Genomic DNA, 19,642 nt, shown 5'->3' with positions numbered 1-19,642 from the left:
AGCAGAGGAATTTCCACAGATGGATTCCCAGCCCTCTTAAGATGGGGCTGGTAAGGATTTCAAAGAAAGAAGTGTTGAATGCCAGGTGGATCCATCAGAAGAGTTTACCAGGAGCTTGCTTCTCAAGTAGAATGCAGTGTCCTTATGAGCTGCAATAGAGACCAAGACACAGCTCTCCCCTGTAACTACAGCAACCTCAAGAATCCCCCACCCACTTAGAAACCTCCAATTAGGTAACACCACAGTTTAGGTCTTTGTCCATGAAGAGAATTTCAAATGAGTCGGTATGAGGCAGAGCTAATGAGTCATCATGAGAGATAATGTGGATTTTAAGTAAGAGGGTTAAGGGGGAAAATGCTCGGGAAAGATAAGACATACCATACCCAAAGGCAGGCATGGGTTTCTCTGAAAGGAAAGTCACCATCGATGCCTTGATCATAGGCACATGCGAAATTTGGGTGGCTCTCAAGTTACATTGCATTAGTCTAACTCATAAGGTTTGAAGTTTAAAGAATGTTCTTTTTGTGAGCAACTTTGCCAGGTGGATTTATGAGAGGGGTGTCCTCCCATTCAAGCATGAGAGGGGAGTGGTGGAATTCAAGATTGTATAGATCATATGGGCTTTTAGGACACAGCTCATTTATTGTCTTTGCCATATTTGACCGGCAAGACTTTAGGAAAGCATGTATTGTCTCTGCAGACAGTTTTGGCTTTGTCCTTGGTATCTAAAGTTCCTGACTCCGTGCAGAAGAGGGGGAACCATGTCCCTGAAGGAAGGAAAGCTTTGTGCCCATGGTTTCCTTCTCATGGCTCTGTACAGCTCTGTCTTCCCCTCCTGTGTTTTCTAGCCTACCGTTCCCATCACATAAAGGTAGAGAAAGGTGCACTACAAATGGACACTCATGGCAAGGGGCCAAGGGACATGGCTTGTATGAAGGCTTACAGGATTTAGCTCAGGGCCAGGACCCTTACAGTATCCAAGAATGTCCACAGCCTGGGCTCAGGTTCAGCCTGTTAGCAAAATATACAGCTGAATAACAAGGAAATCGTGTCACTTTTTGACTGTGGGTCAGTCTACAAAAAGAAAATGGGCGGAGAATATGAAGCCTTAGACCAGGGAGCCTTGGCCACCATCACATTCCATTGCTGCTCTCTCTTCAGTTGCTGGCTTTTCCAGAAGGCTGTGAGCTGGGAGAACAGGGCTTTTTCTTTTAGATCTGTCTCTCAGTCCTTGGCTCTGACACCCTGTTGGTCCTTCTAGGATGCTGGCTATCTAGGCACTGGTGGAAGGTGTGCTCTGAGGCTGACCCCCATCACTCTGTCAGGACAGAGATGCCTGGTGATAAGTCTAAACAAGCTGCCTGCTCTCCACGGCTTTAACTAAACTTCCAACTGCTCAAGAGCCTGAGGATTAACACTCCACAGCTGCATGTTCTCTTGCCATTCTTTGAGAGCAGTTCATCTACAGGCAGCGGTTAAGCCTCCCCATCATTCAGAACACGGAATCTTTGTCTCGGATGTGGCAGACTGTTTTCATGTTCTTTCATTCATTCATAGCAGCATGTACCTGCATGTTAACACTCATACATTGACCAGCATGGTCATATTACATGTCTTCATGTACCGGCAGGATCACACGTATGCATTTTCTGAACATTGTTTTCATGCCTTTCAGGAAATAACACAGAATACATATCTCATGTAAGAAATCTCATTCTTCATGACTGCAGCCTTCATGACTGCTAGGGCTGAGTAGAAAATAGAGACATAAAACAAATCCCATTGTTCAGAAACTGGGTTGAAAGCATAAAGCCTACTGTGTGGTGCAAGTATGCGCACCTACTGTGAGCGTGAGTATGGGGACTAGAGGGGTGCCATCAATTTTCTTCCGCTGTCTTCTCTAAACGCAACTATTGCCAGGTTGGTGAGATGATTCTACTACAAGTAAAAAATGCTTGCTGCCTGTATTTAATTCCTAGAACCCACCTGGGAGAAGGACAAAACCAGCTCTCACAAGTTGTCCTCTGACATCTGCTATGGCCACAGTGCACATGTGCCCCCATCTGCGAACACACACACACACACACACACACACACACACACACACACACTAATTTGTTTCCAAAGCACTCACTACAGGGCAGGCATGTGCTAAATAGTTTGTCCTCACTGTGGGAGATGGTAGCAGAGGCCCCTGAGGATCTGCATGTGAAAGCTGCTTGCTCAAGACCACTCAGACGAGCTGGTGGGCAGCAAAGGGAGGTGTTGTAACTCCATTTGTGAGACGCCAACTCCTGGTACTTTCCTCAAGCCCCACTGCCTTCAAATTAAAAAGGAGCAAAGGCTAGGCAGTGATCCCAAGTTCCAACAAAATGCTGAAGAGAGTCAAAAGCAATGTCTGCTGACTATTTCCAGAAGGTGTAAGCCGTGAACTCAGCAGCTCCCATCCCACCCTGGGTGAAAGTAGCAAGTTCAGGGGCTGGAGAGATGACTCAGCAGTTAAGAATGCTTGCTGTTCTCCTATGTTCTGTTCCTGGCTTACAACTACCTGTAACTCCAGCTCTAACGGAATCCAAGTCTTGCTTGTCTGTGTAGGCACCCACATACATATGACCACACACACACACACACACACACCAAAATAAATCTTTTTTAAGTGGCAAATTCAGTGGATTCTAAGGTGCTTATGGACTTTATATGACATCACCAAGCAGCTGGGGCAGCCTCCTATTCCTAAGGCAGGGTGAGTCTGACATCCCTTATCTACGGTGTGTTCCCGTTTCTGCTTGCCAAGCTCCAAGCAACTGTCCCGCTATTCCTTCATACTCAGCAGGGCTCGGGGAAACAGCAGAGGCTACCCACCCTCTCCCCTTTTAAAATACACTTATTTTTTTACCTTTAGCTTTTAAAGTTTCATCTATTTTCCTTTGTGTGTATAAGCATTTTTGCCTGTGTGTGTATACAGTCTAGAGCCCCATGCCAGCTGTCTTCCTTTATCTTGCTCCACCTTATTTTTGAGACAGTCTCTCCCACTGAATCTCGAGTTCATTTATTCGGTCAGTGAGGCTCTGGGCCCTGCCCGTCTCTATACCCCAGAATGCGGTAACAGGTGTATGTCCCATGTATGCCCAGATTTAATATGAATGCTGGCCATCCATCTCAGGTGCTCACCCTGGTACAGCATGCCCCTGACTCAGTGAGACATCACCTCAGCTACTATGGTAATTATTCTCATTCTGTGCCTCACCCTGCTGTCCACGGCTGTGTGGTCCTGAGTGAGCATATTTCACATGCAGACCTCCAGCAGCCTCACCTACTATCTCCCACAGGGAGGACAAACTATTGAACACATACCTGCTGTCTTAGTCAGGGTTTCTATTCCTGCACAAACATCATGACCAAGAAGCAGTTGGGAAGGAAAAGGTTTATTCAGCTTACATTTCCACATTGCTGTTCATCACTAAAGGAAGTCTGGACTGGAACTCAAGCAGGTCAGGGAGCAGGAGCTGATGCAGAGGCCATGGAGGGATGTCCTTTACTGGCTTGCTTCCCCTGGCTTGCTCAGCCTGCTCTCTTATAGAACCCAAGACTACCAGCCCAGAGATGGTCCCACCCACAAGGGGCCATTCCCCCTTGATCACTAATTGAGAAAATGCCTTACAGCTGGATCTCATGGAGGCATTTTCTCACCTGAAGCTCCTTTCTCTGTGATAACTCCAGCTGTGTCAAGTTGACACAAAACTAGCCAGTACACCTGCCCTGCCCAGTAGTGGGTGCCTTGGAAATAGTAGTTCCTATAGTGTTTATAGTGAGACTTCTGTATGTAATTCTCATGAAGATCATTCATAAAGGCCATCCAGCATGGTGGGGGCATGGCAGGGGGATTAGTTAACGTTACATTAGAATGGTGACTCCTATGGGATTTACAGAAAGCTATTTCCCGGTGATGACACCCTACAGAGCCAGCAGTTCAGCTGAGATAGTCCAGACCTGGCTTTTGGGCCAGATGGTACTGTGTGTTGTGCAGGATAGTACAATGGCAGGGTTCTTTCTTTGGGAATGAATGTGACCGTTGTCAGCCATTCTTGGGCCTTAAAAGGCCTTCTGGGGACTACACTAGGCTGAAGGAACATTTTCTCGTTGCTAGAGACATTGACTCCTCAGTGAGTGGCTTCAGTGGACCCCTGAGATATGGAAGACCTCATGAACTAAGTGCCTCTTATAAGAGTTAAGTCTAAGAGAGGGGGAGACTCCAGAGGTAACCATTGCAGGGGCAAAGGTGAGGTATTTCTCTGACTCTCAAGTCTTCACTAAATTCTTATGAGAGAGAAGGAAGTCTAGTGGTGACCTAAGTATTGAGACAGCTCAGGTATAGAGCCTTTGACTTCACAGGTTGGTTTAGCTTGCTGAGCCTGCCTAAGCCTGTGATTGTGTACTTGTGCAATGTATGAGACAACCAGTCTTTCCTTCTAGCACCATCGTTACTAATTTCCCAAAAGCAGTCCGGCTGTGAACGTAAGAGAATTACTGCTAGACATTAAGTGCGATGTAATTGTGCTTTTGAAAAGAATACCTTCCCCAAGAGATGTTCCAATTAGATGCTGCTGGAATGGAGACTTTCCATTGTTTTTTCCTTTTTTTTTTTTTTTTGAAATCAAAGATGTAGAAAAGCCTCCATGCCTGCTAATGGGATGATCGTTAGAACGTTACTAGAGAACCAGGGTGAAAATAAGCCTGTAACGACCACATCGCTTTGCTGAAGCGTATTTATTATTGAACGTACTTAAGAAGAAAAATGGCTAGTAATTTAATTCAATTTATAACGCTTTAATGGAATCATTTCCATGATACATAAAGGTTGCATATGGGGAATCATAGGGCTCCTGTTTACCTTGGAAGGCAATTCCATAGCCTCGGGAGGGAAGGCACGGGGACAGAACTTCCCCTTGACAAATGTTAGCTTTCTGGAAAATCTGGTCTTCCTTGTCCCATTAGGTCTGGTTTTCAGCAATTCTGCTAATTGCTGTAGCTGTCAGCTTTTAAGGAAATCAACAGGAGTTCTGCAGAGGGAAACTGGGCATTGGGTTAGGATCTGGTGTAAAGCTGGGAGCAGCTTCTTCCCACTTCCACCTGCATGAACCCAAGAGGAAGCAGAGATGCCAGACACAGGCACACCGTATCGCAGGTAACCTTCCAGTTCCTTTTGTCTAAGCATCTGTGCTTTTCACTATTTTTAAATTGCAAACAATCTTCAAGTGATTTGGAGGATGGATTCTGGATTCAGAATATTCCGGGTAGTCTTGAGTCTACCCCAAGCCAGTCATGTGATCAACTTAAGTGGTTTCTGGGCAGGGTCGCTCTACGTGGCCCTAGCTGGCCTGGAACTGCTTAAACCAGGCTAGCCTTGAACTCACAGAGATCATCCGTCTCTGCCTCTGACCTGTGCCACCAAGTCCTGCCTCAGTTCTCTTTTAAGCTCTACCGGATGGGAGGAAGAATGCCTACCTCAACGTTTGAAATGGGGATTTAGTAAAATAATGTGGGGGAATGCTAGCAAAATTCTCAGCTCTTTGGCATTGTCTACTTGTGATGTTGTTGGTTTTGTGCTTGCAAATGACAAGAATTCAACTTAAATTTATTCTTCAAAAGTAAGGATGATGGCTGGGGACATCACTCAGCTAGAAAATGCTTGCCCTGCAAACAAGGGCCTGAATTAAAAAGCCCCAGAACCCATATTGTAAAAGCTGGGCACAGCACTGTACTTAAATTAAATCCCTGAGATCGCTGGCTGGCCCACCTAACTTACCTGGCAAGTTCCAAAAGAAAGACCCAGTCTCAAAAAAAAACAAAACAAAGCAAACTCACAAAAAAGCAAAACATAAACAAAATATCCAAAACAAGATGGGTAGTATGACAGCCAAGATAGTCAGTCAGTCCTCTGGCCTCTGTGTTCACATTTACTGTTGCACATACATGAATGTGTGTGTGTGTGTGCATATGTGTACACATTCGTGTGTGTGTGTGTGTGTGTGTGTGTGTGTGCACATGCTTGTGTATGTCACACACCAATCATAGCATGTATTTGGGACCTTTGTGTTACATATTCTCTGGGGGAAAATATTTCAGCTTAATAATTATATTTCATTGAAAGGAACTTTTATAATTACATAAATGAAAAACTTACCCAGATATAGCTGTCTCTTGTGAGACTATGCCGGGGCCTAGCAAACACAGAAGTGGATGCTCACAGTCAGCTATTGGATGGGTCACACGGCCCCCAATGGAGGAGCTAGAGAAAGTACCCAAGGAGCTAAAGGGAACTGCAACCCTATATGTGGAACAACAATATGAACTAACCAGTACCCCGGAGCTCTTGTCTCTAGCTGCATATGTATCAAAAGATGGCCTAGTCAGCCATCACTGGAAAGAGAGGCCCTTTGGACTTGCAAATTTTATATGCCCCAGTACAGGGCCAAAAAGGGGGAGTGGGTGGGTAGGGGATTCGGGGTGGGTGGGTATGGGGGACTTTTGGGATAGCATTGGAAATGTAAACGAGGAAAATACCTAATTAAAAAAAATAAATGAAAAACTTATTCTAGATCTGGTTTCCGATAAAGTCGAGCTCACAAGTTCAAATAAAAGCCAGGAAAACCTGTCTCTCCTCATCTTGGCTCCAAACTCCACTGTGAGCGAGCAGCTTCCACTCCAATCCGTTCTTGGCTTCCACTCCCTCGGCTCCTGTAGCCCAAGAGTCCCAGCGAAAGTTCACAGAGGCTTCCGAATGGCTAGCGCTAGAGCTGTTCACTGAGCTGTAGCCAGGACTACACGTTGCTCTGAGCCGCTTGCCTCCCACGTGCTGGGGACGGAGTGAGGATCAGTGGTGCCTCCGTTTCTGGACTTTCCACAGACAGCATCATGCTCATCGATATACCAAGGGATTGAGTGCCCCTCACTAGCCTCAACCCACGAATAGCAGAACTGCCGTGAAATCACCCTCCAGTGGGGCAACAGGATGAGAGAGTTCTGAAATCTATCCTGACCCGAAAGTCACCCCTGTGGCCAAACAGAAGAAGGTTGCCTCATGCATAAGAACTCTTGTGACCTGATTTCAGATCAGAAGGTTAAGTCAGCAGGCTGAGAATGGGAGTCCTTGGGTGTGGTTCCGAGTTCTGCCTTTCCTCCTGGGGTTTTCCAGACAGGGCAAAATCTGGAATTGGTGGGCCCCGCAGGGACGAACGAGGTCCACAGAACTCCAGTCTGGCTTGGGATGACGAAATAGTGTTATGGCTCTTAGAAAAGGAGTCAAGATTCGAGTGGCAGGTGCAGGGACAGGGACAGGTCTGCAGCGGTGGTAATGTCCCAACCCACGCTCTGATGCGAGCCTCTATATGAGCTATGGGAGCCTGGATGGGTCCAAAAGTCCAACTATGAGTGCCCCAAGGGAGAGGGTCTTCCCCAAAGTGTTACGGCTCAGTAAAAACAGCCGGGCTCCGACGATCCTTGATGAGCTAACCTGTGTGATTTATTCTGTGTGGACAGGGACGCTATGAATCTTGGGAAGTGGGATGGGATTTGGGGTGTAAATGCATCTATTGGCTGAGGCTAAGATGCTGGCGATGCTCTATTTGCATGGGGAAGAATTTCAGGTGCCATGTTACATGCCTGACAACCCGTGGCCCCCTGCTTGGGAGTCTCCAGGTTCCAGGCTCCTAAGCAGACACAGGAGCATAAAGGGTGTTAGTTCGGTCCCTGCAAGACTCAAGTTTTGATATTTCTGGGGTTTAAACTTGGCTTAACCTCGCCAGTCCCATGCCAGTTCCTCTGTTAGCATGGTGCATGTCCCACAGTACACTTAGGGACTCCAAATTACATCTTTATAAATGACTGGCCAATGGTCTGACTATCTTGGTGACAGAACAGCAGTTACCTCAGTGGACCCCTTACTGGCCAATTCCAGGTCCAGGTCAAGGAAGATTCAAGGTGAACTTAAGATACCTTGTTACATCAGAAAGCAAGGTCATCTACCATGGTTAACATAATTGTGTCAGCACAACATAGGAGGCAGATGATGTGCCATCCTGGCCAAAGTGGGAACAGTGGGCACCAAAGAGAATAGTGAATAGGAGAGAACAAAAAAACCTGAAGATTCCAAATCAGAAAAAACAAACAAAAAAAAACCCCAAAACCAAAATGGCTCCTATTTTCAAATGACATTGTGTGTGTGTGTATTTGTATGTGAGTGTGTGTGTGTGTGTTTGTATGTGTGTGTGTAAACTGCTAATAAAAAACTATTAGAATTAAATGCAGTAGAGTTGCAGGATGCAAAATCAATGTACAAAAGTCAGCTTTTTTTTTTTCACACTAAGTGTCTGAAAAGAAAATTAGGGAAGCAATCCTATTTATGAAAGCTTCAAGAAAGAAGAGAACACCTAGAACAAATTTCACTGAGCAGGAGACATTTATGTATTGGAAAGTATGAAATACTGACAACAGAGATTAAGACGCAAGATCTCTTGCTCGTGGCGGGAAGACTTAGAATGTTAAAATATGATGTACTCTGAACTCTCTAGAGAGCCGTGCACCTTATCAAGATCCCAATGGCATGCTTCTAAGAAACGGGAAAGCTTTTGTGATTCTTAAGGAACAGCTCATATGGTAACCAGAACCCAGCAACTCCTTTCCGGTGTTTAAAAGAATTGAAAACAGGGTCTCAGAGTTCTATTAACTCTCTTGTGTTTGTTGTAGCATCATTTACCAGAGCCGAGAAGAAGAAATTGTCTAAATGTCCATAGGTGGATGCTGAGATGAAGACATGTGATAGTCATATCATATAGATTATTCAGATGTAAAATGAAAGAATTCTATGTGACAACATTGAAATAGCTTGAGAACATGCTAAGTGAAACACATCAGTTTCAAACATCCAAATATTGCCCACATTTATTTCCATGAAGAAAACAAAACAGACAAATTGATAAATGCAAAGAATAGAATGTGTGTTACCAGGGGCTAGGAGAAGCTACTGAGGAATTAACACTGAACAGTCTCAAGGGCCTCCTCAGAAAGGTGACTAAGCTCTGAAGATCTGTAGGGTTTTGTAGCTATAACTGACAGTGATAGACTTAAATACCTGTTCAGGATAACCTCAAGTTGTATTTTTATAATAAAATTTAAAAATGGTGGGGTTGGAGAGATGACTCAGGAGTTAAGAACACTGACTGCTCTTCCAGAGGACCCGGTTCAATTCCCAAGCATCCACATGGTGGTTCACAGCCATCTGTTCTAGGGGATCTAATGCCCTCTTCTGGCATCTGTGTGCATCGAACATGAACATGGTGTATAGACATACATGCAAGCAAAAATACTAAAATAATTTATATGCAGAAAATAACCCAATTAAAATAATGATTACAAGGGAAATATTTTATGTGTACAGTTTTTTGATGTATTGTTGTCAGGGATGGTACATGCATGTGCCACAGCACCCACATGGATGAAGAGACACCTCACAAGAGTCAGTTCTCTCCTGTCACTGTGCATTCTGGGATTGGGTGGCAAGCACTTTTATCCATAGAGCTTGTCAGCCTTGTCTATCCATATCTTGTCAGCCTTGATGTATAAAATTAATCACCTCACAAAGGTACCAAAAACATAAAACCTGAAAAAACACAATACAGCTATTAAGAATACTTATTATTATTAAATAAAGGATAAAAATTAATTATAGGCTGCCTTTCCAGGGAACTGTATGCTAGAATAACCACAACTGGCCCATCTAAGGAACGAAGAATGCCAGTTACAGAGCACCAATGGTATGATGAAAGTTGAGCATTTTATTTTGTAAAACCCAATGAAATTATTAATTTGAATATTAACAGAGTAGCAGAGAATACTCCCATAACACAAGGATCTGGAGAGATGGCTCAGCAGTTAAGAGCACTGGCTGCTCTTTCAGAGGTCCTGAGTTCAATTCCCAGCAACCACATGGTGGCTCACAACCATCTGTAATGGGATATGATGCCCTTTTCTGGCATGCAGGCATACATGCAGATAGAGCATACAAACATACATAAAATAAATCTTTAAATAAATAAATAAATAAAGCAACAGAAGACTAGACTAATGCTATACAAATCCCTTTCTGATCCATAATGTTGCCAGGTAAAAAAAACAACCCCCCAAATAGACTGACTGAAATCAGTACTCACCTCTTGGTGTCTGCAGTAGCTGAGGGGTTTTAGATAAAAACACAGCACAGCCCCACCCCTGGCAGTTGAAATAATCCAGGGTATGTCTACTTATCTGGGGCCTTGGCTGGAGCTACTGGGGGTCTATATAAGGCTTCTCTCACTGAGTAGGCTAGCCTGAGCTCTGTGTGGCAGTCTTGGGTTTGACTATCAAGGTGAAAGAGCCCAGTGAACAAGCATTTTTCAAAGTCTGTTTGCTCCGTGCTTACAAGTCAATGAAAGTCTTCATAGCTGAGCCCAGATTTTTTTTTTTAAAAACTAGGCAAAGAATTTTATTAACCCTTTCCAAACTTTTTTCCCAGGCTTCTTCAGCTTAATTTGCCACAAAGAATGAACTAGGTATGAGCGGCAGCGTCTGGGGGTGGGGTGGGGGAGGCTTGGGCTTAAAAATGTTGGGGATCTAGATTTCATCAGATCCATAATAAACAAAAAAAAATTTAAAAAGCAGTCATAATATCAAACAGCAACTCCTGTAACTTCTGCGAGTGTCATCTTCTTCCGAAGTTGCCTTAGGTCAGATGGCCTCGCTCTTAGAAGCCTCATCAAGATTCTCCACCAGTCCTGGAACTTCACCCTCCTCCTCCTCTCCAGGAGTAAGTGGTGCTTCTCCGTCCACGGATTGTTTAGGCAGAGCTTCAGCCCGGCTCCTTAAACTAGTCAGACCGTCTGCACCAAGCTGGTTTAGGATGCTGGAAAGCATTGCTGTCCGCTGCTTTGTCTCATCGTGGCCTGTAATGGTGAGGGTGTCTGCTGCCAGGGATGTCTGAACTTTAGGGTTGTTAAAACGGATCCCTGTTCTTTGGTTTGTAAACATGCTCACCTCTTCAATACCAGAGATATTGTTTACGCCTGACTTCTCTAAGGAGAGCTGCAGTTTCTTATCCTCTGCTGTGGCTGGCCTGTGAACCTTCTTCTTTCTACGAGCAGTTCTTTTCCCACCAGTGCGCACTTGTGCCTGCAGTTTGGCAAGTTTTTTCCTGGTTCATGATCGTTTCTTTCATCTTGTCGGAGTGGAAATGGGGCCTCACGGGGAACTAAGGTTCGTGCTCAGGGGGTCTCGGGCAGGCCTTCTGAGATAAGGCGCACACCCACTCCGGGACGCAAGATGGCAGCTCGCTGAGCCCAGATTTAAGGCGTGGAGAAATAAGTTTCAATCTATAGCTCCCACGTCGGACAGGCTTTCTACAGTAAATATCCCATAGTTGCACTGTCCAAATGACAGCCACTGGTTTTGTGTATTTGATGAGCACTTGGGATGTGGCTGCTGTAACTGGGGGACTAAGTTTTCCACTGGAATTGATTTCACCTTAAAGTGAAGCAACCACACGTTGCTAGTACTTTCCATGTTGGACAGTGCCGTTGATGATGTAGTCACCCCTGGTGTGTTTTAGATGAAAATGTTTCTCATTAGCGCATCAGTCCTTCAGCTGAAACTTGAGGTTTGCTGGAGATTGCTGTGATCAGGAATCAGCTGCAGGCCATGCCAAAGAAACAGCAAATGGAGAGAGTGAGACATTTCTCCGCAAAAGTGACCTAGGACTATTTACATTCTCTCGATATACCCAGAAAGAGGCCAATGTTAATGACTTTCCTGCTTATTTGTATATTGTTTTCCTGATTTAAAACCAATTCCAGGGCCTGGGAAAGCGGCTTAGTGGGGAGTTTGCTGCATAAGCATGAGAACTGGGGTTTAGCTCCTAGCACTCACGTTAAAACAAAGTTGGGTATAGAGCAATGGGGAGGAAGAAATGGGAGGATGCCAGGACTCACTGGTCAGACTGTCTAAAGCAGTGGTTCTCAACCTTCCTAATGCTGAGACTCTTTAATATAGTCCCCCATGTTGGGGCAAACCCCAACCATAAAATGACTTTCATTGCTACTGTATAACTGTAATTTTACTACTGCTATGAATCATGATGTAAATATCTGATATGCAGGATATCTGATATACGACCCCTGTAAAAGGGGGGTTTGACTCCCAAAAGGTTGAGGCCCACAGGTTGAGAACCACTGGTCCAGACAATTGGTGAGCTTCAGTTTCAGTAAAAGACCCTGTCTGGAAAAAAACATGGGCAGCTCATGAGGAGCAACACATAACTTAGAACCCTGGCCTCCACAAGAACACACGTGCACATATACCTACATACACATGCCCACGTGAACAGGTCCATACCTACACACATGCACACACGTGCACATATACCTACATGCACATATCCACATGAACAGGTCCATACCTACATACATGCACACATGTGCACATATACCTATATGCACATACCCACATGAACAGGTCCATACCTACACACATGCACACATGTGCACATATACCTATAAGCACATACCCACGTGAACAGGTCCATACCCCTCCCCCCCCCCCCACACACAGAGTGAAGCAAAAAGGTAAATATCATTGATAGAAAAAGACAAGCCCTAGAACAGCATGGAGAGCATATCTCATGTTAGTGAGTCCAAAAGCAGCCAGACACCACATGTATGTATGTATGTATGTATGTATGTATAAACAGTCAAACACATGTATGTTACACACAGACACAGAGATCAAGACACAAATATGCTGAGGTGTGAGAGAGGGATTCTGGGAGACAGAAGGGGACTCTAGATCCTTTCCTATTGAATCCTTCAGCGTAAATGTACTGTTTCCGTGTGCTTAACAACAACGAAAGGAAATACAGACGTGACTAAGTGACTTTGAAGGGCCAGGAATAAGCCATCATTTTACAGTGTGTGTGTGTGTGTGTGTGTGTGTGTGTGTGTGTGTGTGTGTGTAGACCAGAGGAGACTGTAGGGCTGAACTCTGCTGGCAAGCCTTCCTAATATCTAGGATCTGGTGAATGGAATGGATCACTTCCTGTTAACACCACTGACGCTCCAGCCCCTGGTTTGGTCTAATCAATTAGCATTTCCCATTGGGACTGCATGCACTCATTGTCCTAGCATGAATCATTCATGTGTGGCTCAGTGTCCCTCGGCAATAATGGCCCCTAGGGAGCAAACGTCTTGTACAAGAGGAAGTGAATGAATTGGTGCCGGCATTGCCAGGTGTCAGACAAACAGCAATATATCACAGGCAAGGTGTTCCATCTATAATTAATGACAACGGTTTAAAGTTTTACCTGAAATGGATAATACAGCACTTTCTTTGAACACACTCCCCCTCCCCCACCCCGGTAATGTGTGCATATTTTAAAATAGGTGTGATATTAAATATACATCAAACTCTTCTTATAGGAAAATGTAATTGCTGAGTAGAAAACATTATATTTATAGGTGCTTCATGGTTACATTTTACGGCAGTTATTCACTCCAGGCGTGCAATGTAAAAGTTTCACGAACATGTCTGCTGCAGAAAACAAATGAAAAACTATCAAGCAAAAGTGGGAAATTGTGATGCCAATTATTTTACAGACGTGTGTATAATTGCCACATTAACAGAGTCATAATAAAAATCTCAATTGCTGTTAGTTTTCTTTGGAATTACACAACTATCATTTAAAATAAACATGTATGATCACTTCTAAGTCGCAAGCCCATTCGGGGAACTCAATCTTTCCTGCAGTCAACTGAAAAATTAAATACTGAGGCAGGAACTTCCATCATCTCCCAACCTCAGTAGAACATTTACCCGAAAACAAATGGATATATTTCTCTCATGGATCCATCATCGAGAAAGGAGAATTTGAAAACCCCAAGAACCTAGCAGACAGCAGTTGTTCAAGTGTTAAGTTCTAGCAAATAAAACGAGGTGAAAGCAGGGCTGGCTGGAGAGATGATGTGGTGTTTAAGAACACTTGCTACTCTTGTGAAAGGCTGGAGTTCAGCTTCCAGCATCCAAATGGAGCAGTTTATGACTTCCTGTAAGTAGCTCCTAGGAGATCTGATGTCATCTTCTGTCCTCCCCAGGTACCTGCATACCTGTACCACACACTCACACACACATACATAAATATAAATAAAACTTTAAAACTTAAGGGAAATCAAAATTTCTACCCATTTGATTACTCTATGTCTCCTTGAAGCTGCTTATTTTGAAGGATGATCACTATCACACTGTCCCGTTTCCAAAGCATTGTTGTCTGTGTGTAACTTCTGTTAGTGCTGTGTGTGTTCCCTTCTTATATTTGAGGGTAAACATGACCATCAACAAGTTCACAAAAATCACCATATTCCCCGAGGACTGCATTGCTATGTCACCAGTCTGGGAAGATTCTCGTTTGCTGTGGTTAAGTCACACATGAGACACAACTTTACTCCTTAGTGGGGGGCAAAGGACAGGCACAGCCAGCCATCTATGCATTGGTCTCTAACATTGCTCAGAGAAGGGTCCAGCTACATTGTTTCAATATGGTCACCTACCGAATGTTTCATGTCATAGGACAAGAAACACAAAGCCCTCAGAGTTGGATAGTGTAAGTCACATGTGTGCATTCTCTATCTACTGTGTGGCAAGGTTACACTCGGGGGTCTGTTGGTGAACAGCACAGGTGCGTGTGCAATGAATGTATAGAATGCTAGAGACAACAGATGACAATGAATTGCTCAGGTAAGACCTGCGATTGTAGCCTGTGGATATAATTCAGTGTTACAGTGCTTGGCTAGCATGTCCCAGGAAGGATAGCTTTGACATGGAGATTTCAAAATGAAATGAAATGAAATGAAATGAAATATCAAACAAGCAAACAAACAAAATGTCAGGAGCTAGAGAGATAGCTCAGCACTTCAGAGCACTTTCTGCTCTTGTAGAGAACCCAGGTTTGTTTTCTAGCCTTCTCTGGCAGCTCCCAACTACCTGTAACTCCAGATCAGGGGATCCAATGCCCTCTCCTGGCCTCTGTGGACATCTTCATTCACACGCACACACCCACACCCACACACAGACACATACATGTACACATAGTTAAAAATACATCTCTTTAAACGAATAAACAAAATGAAGATCTTTAAAGAGTTGTACTTTAAGAACTGAGCGCAGGGCTGGAGAGATGGCTCAGTGGTTAAGAGCACTGACTGTTCTTCCAGAGAGCTTGAGTTCAATTCCCAGCAACCACCTGGTGGCTCACACCCACCTATAGTGGAATCAGATGTCTGAAGACAGTGCACTCATATACATAAAATAAATAACTATATCTTAAAAAAAAAAGAAAAGAAAAAGAACTGAGCACAGTGGGCCACACCTGTAATCCCAGCATTCATGAGTTGGAGGGTCAGGAGTTCATGGACCATCTTGACTATAGAGTGCATTAGAGGCCACCCTGAACTACATAAGGCCCTGACTGAAAAACAGAAACCAACTGTGGGAAGTGGCATGACATGCACATAGCAGGGGACAGTCTTGCTTATGAAGGACAGGTAGGTAAGGTAAATGAGGTAGAAGGGCGAGGTGTTATCAGGTACCAAATGAAGAGTGTGTAAAGGACCGGAAGTGAATACTTGTTACATGCATGTAACAACAATTAATGAGGAAAGAACGCATGCATTTGAATGAGAATGATGTAGTTATTTTATAATTTCAATAAATGAAAGAAATATTAAGAAAAAAAAAGGTTAGAGGCCAGGTGTGCAGGCTCATGCCTTTTAATCTCAGCCCTTAGGAATCAGAGGCAGGCAGATCTCTATGAGTTCGAGGCCAGCCTGGACTGCAGAGTAAGTTCCCGGCCAGCCAAGGCACATAAGGGAGACCTTGTCTCAGAAAGCTGAAACTAAATAAATAAGGTTGCTGATCACGGGAGGGAAAGCCCAGGGTAGTGGCAAGGACCCTGTGAAGGATTGACTGGCATCCAGAGGAACTCGGCTTTGCTCCCCTTTCCCAAAAGTTTTCAAAGCAGCTGTGCCGAAATGTGGGAGTGATTTACACCTCCGAGAAGGTTGTGGGAAAACTACATGTGACCTCTGAGAAAGCCGGGGTTTGTGTAACTTTTTTTTTTTTTTTTTTTTGTTATTCCTTGCTGTTGTAACACTATCACTGCAGGAAGACATTTAGCAATTGACTTCACCCAGCTTGTTTCTAAATCCCTACTTTGTGCTGTATGGCATTCATTTGAGGAGATGGTACTTTCAGTCCTCCTTGGAGAGCTTAACTAATCCAGTAAGAAACCGGAGCCAACAAGATGACTAGCAGGTAAAAAGGGGCTTGCTGCCAAGCCTGAAGAACTGAGTTCAATCCCTGGGAATTATCAAAGCATCAACTCTTGAAAGTTGTACCCCACCTTTCACATGTGCACCACGGCATGAGCATGAGTGCATGAGGGGTCACCACACATACTCTCAAAAATATAATTTTAAAAATTAAATGAAATACCAAAACGTTTCACTGACAGACTTTGCATTTATCATTTATCAGTCCATTTCCATCCCAAATATTACTGATATTATGTTACTCATGACCTAGTAAATATTAGTCAGGAAATGGATTTGGTGTTGATTTTCTGGAAACTGGCCTGAGGAGGTGACTCATCTCCTCACAGTCTTGCTGCAGCTGATGATGGGTCTGGGGCAGCCACACAGAGTTCGTTGCTCCCGAGTTTCCCTGGCTTGAATTGGATCAGGGATGAAGCTAATTGGATAGATTGGCTGGGCAGTTGGGTGTTCTTCGGTGAAGGAAGGAGCTACTCTTGAAGACTTGTTTGGAAGTGAAGGGTGTGTTTCCAGGAAATCAGGTCCTCTTTCCTGGGAGCTGTGTATTAACATAGTTGAGTGGCTTAATGGGAACGATTTGTCTTCTCTTGTGGTTCGCATTTCAGCTGCGGACAGGGGAACAAGAGGAAGGACGTACCAATTGTCAGGATCTACAGTTACAGTGACGCAAACAGTCCCAAGGCAATTTGATCTAATGGAATTGTTTTCTTTAATTTTCTTTTCTTTTTTTCCTTCATCTCCCTCCCCTTCCTGCCTCTGTCTGCCTCTGTTTCTCTGTTTCTGTCTTGGTCTCTGTTTCTGTGACTGTCTCTATTTCTGTGTCTGTGTCTGTGTCTGTGTCTGTGTCTGTGTCTCTGTCTGTCTCTGTCTCTGTCTCTGTCTCTGTCTCTGTTTCTGTTTCTGTGTCTGTCTGTCTCCGTCTCTCTGTGCATGTGTGTGTCTTCATGACGAGATGAGCATGCACACAGGTGCATATTATACATGTGCTCACATGTGTGGGTCCTAGATGTTAATATCCAATGTCATCTTCAGTTGATTTCCAGGTGGTTTTTTGAGACGTGGTGTCTAACTAGCCTGGCTTTACCTGGCTGCCTAGATAGGCTGGCCAGCGAGTGCTGGAGATCAGTTTGTGTCTGCCTTGCCAGCCCTGATGTATAGGCATGTGCCATATCTTGTCCTTTTCGTTGGTCATCTGAACTCGGTCCTCATGCTTGCACAGCAAATGACTTTGAGACTGAGGCATCTCCCCATCCCTGGACTCTTTCTAAGTAGACTTTGGCCTTGGCCTTGGTCAAAGTGGTTTAAGGATAATGCTCAAGCCACCCTTGCTATCAGACCCAATTCCACATCCTAACTGATGGTGTCTGTTTGCCGGTGAGAACATGGTGGGACTTGTTTAGCCCTTTATTGCTTCCATTGTTCACTGCCCCCCCACTGTAGGAACCCCCTTTATCCACATAGTGTTTAGAACCAAGCTCACTTCTGTGTTCGAGTCTTTTATGCTTCATCCTCTCTAGCTCTGGTTTGCTTCATAGAGCACATAACTGAGCCTTATAGAGGTCAGAGTGCATGTTAGCAGGTCTTTATAGAGGTCAGAGTGCACATTTGCAGGTCTTCTCTGGACAGAACTCTACCTACCTGAGTCTCATCACTGTTTCCTAGCATTCAGCACGATGTCACTTAACCCACTTGCTGACTGCTGCATCCCTCCAACCCCCACTTGACTCGCACAGTAAGAGACAGTGAGGTACAGGCACATTTGAATTTGAATTCTTTTTTTTTTCTTCTTGTTTTTGTTTTTGTTTTTTTGAGACAGAGTTGACCACTCTGTAGACCAGGCTGGCCTTGATCTGCCTGCCTCTGCCTCCTGAGTGCTCTTATTTCATCAGATATGTATTTAAATTTTTCCCTTTACAGCTGTCAGATCACAAGCAAAGAACTTTTATTCTCTTGGTATGGTTTACCCAGCTACAACATGGGGGTAAGAATAGTCCCTCCACAAAGCCTGTGGCAAAGACTAAAGAAGTCCAAGCAAGTAAAGTTCTGGGTGTATAGTTGGTGCTAAGTGTCAACTGTCACCATCATAAAAGACCATATAAGCCACTGTCTGAAATGAGTAGGTAAGCAACCAACGGTGGACATTGTTCTGTGGACAGTCTCCAAACCCTGTCCTCATTTCAGGCAGTTTCTTTTTGAGTATATAAGAGTAAATTATAAAGGAGAATGACAGCCTAAAGATTTTCCTTGAAATCAGACCACATAGTTGTGTGGCTTCTATATGTAAAATTCTGTTGGTCAGTTTCCTATTACTATGGCAAAATGCCTGGAGCTGAGGGCTTACATAGAAAAGAGGTTTGCTTAGCAGTTTCAGAGGCTGAAAGTCTAAGAGCAGGTGATCAAATTTGCTTTGATGTTGTTGATATCAATGGTGGAAGACAAATGAGAGGGGGGGAGAGAGAGAGAGAGAGAAAGAGAGAGAGAGAGAGATCTATAGCGAGACAGAAAGCAAGATACCAGAGATGGTTCCATCCTGTTCTTTTACAGCCCTCTTGCAAGAACTAACCCATGAGAACTAGTTCACTCCTTTGAGGATTGGGCCCCCATGGCCACTCCCACTAGGTTCCATCTTAAAAGTTTCCACCCATTTCAACATCGCCAACCTGGCGACCAAAGTTCCAGCATATGAACTTTCAGAGGGACAGGCCAGTGCCAAACCATGACGCAATCTGGCTTTGAAAGGAAAGCAAGGAAACTGGAGAGAAAAATGATTCCATTCTCCTTACCTTGCTGAGATGGTAATCACAGTTGACGCACGGCACCCACAGAGATGCTCCGCATGAGTTACAGCCCATTTAGAGTCAAATAAGAACCCACACTGAAGCGTTAATGGTGTGAGTGTGACTGAGTGTTCTCCCAGACACAGAGTGCCTTTTCAGCTGCGAGGCCAGGTTGTTTTATTCCCGGAGGCTTTCATTCAGAAATGAGTGGCTCATTAATTATCCTCTTGACTGCAGAATAAATGATATTGCATTTCATTTTCACATCAGATGAGTCAACCAAAAAGGGGTCTTGTTGATGAAAACCATGGATCACAATTTCTTCTGCTGCGGCTTCGCTGTGAGGAAGAGGTCACTCCCCCGAGGAAGCATACTAATCCTCCCAGTAGTGATTATCTCATTTGTGAATTCTGCGGGCTGTGGTGCTGAGCTGGGAAATATCCAGATGTCATTTCACCAGGC

General features: G+C 44.3%; 1 pseudogene; it reads right to left on the bottom strand.

Moving 5' to 3' along the window:
* Positions 1 to 10,620: 10,620 nt before the first annotated feature.
* Gm5314 lies at positions 10,621 to 19,370 on the bottom strand (annotated as a pseudogene).
* Positions 19,371 to 19,642: the final 272 nt, after the last annotated feature.

Source organism: Mus musculus, chromosome 6 (genome assembly GCF_000001635.26).
Source record: "Mus musculus strain C57BL/6J chromosome 6, GRCm38.p6 C57BL/6J".
In the NCBI taxonomy this organism is placed as follows: Eukaryota; Metazoa; Chordata; class Mammalia; order Rodentia; family Muridae; genus Mus; species Mus musculus.
This window is presented reverse-complemented; position numbering and strand designations above follow the sequence as displayed.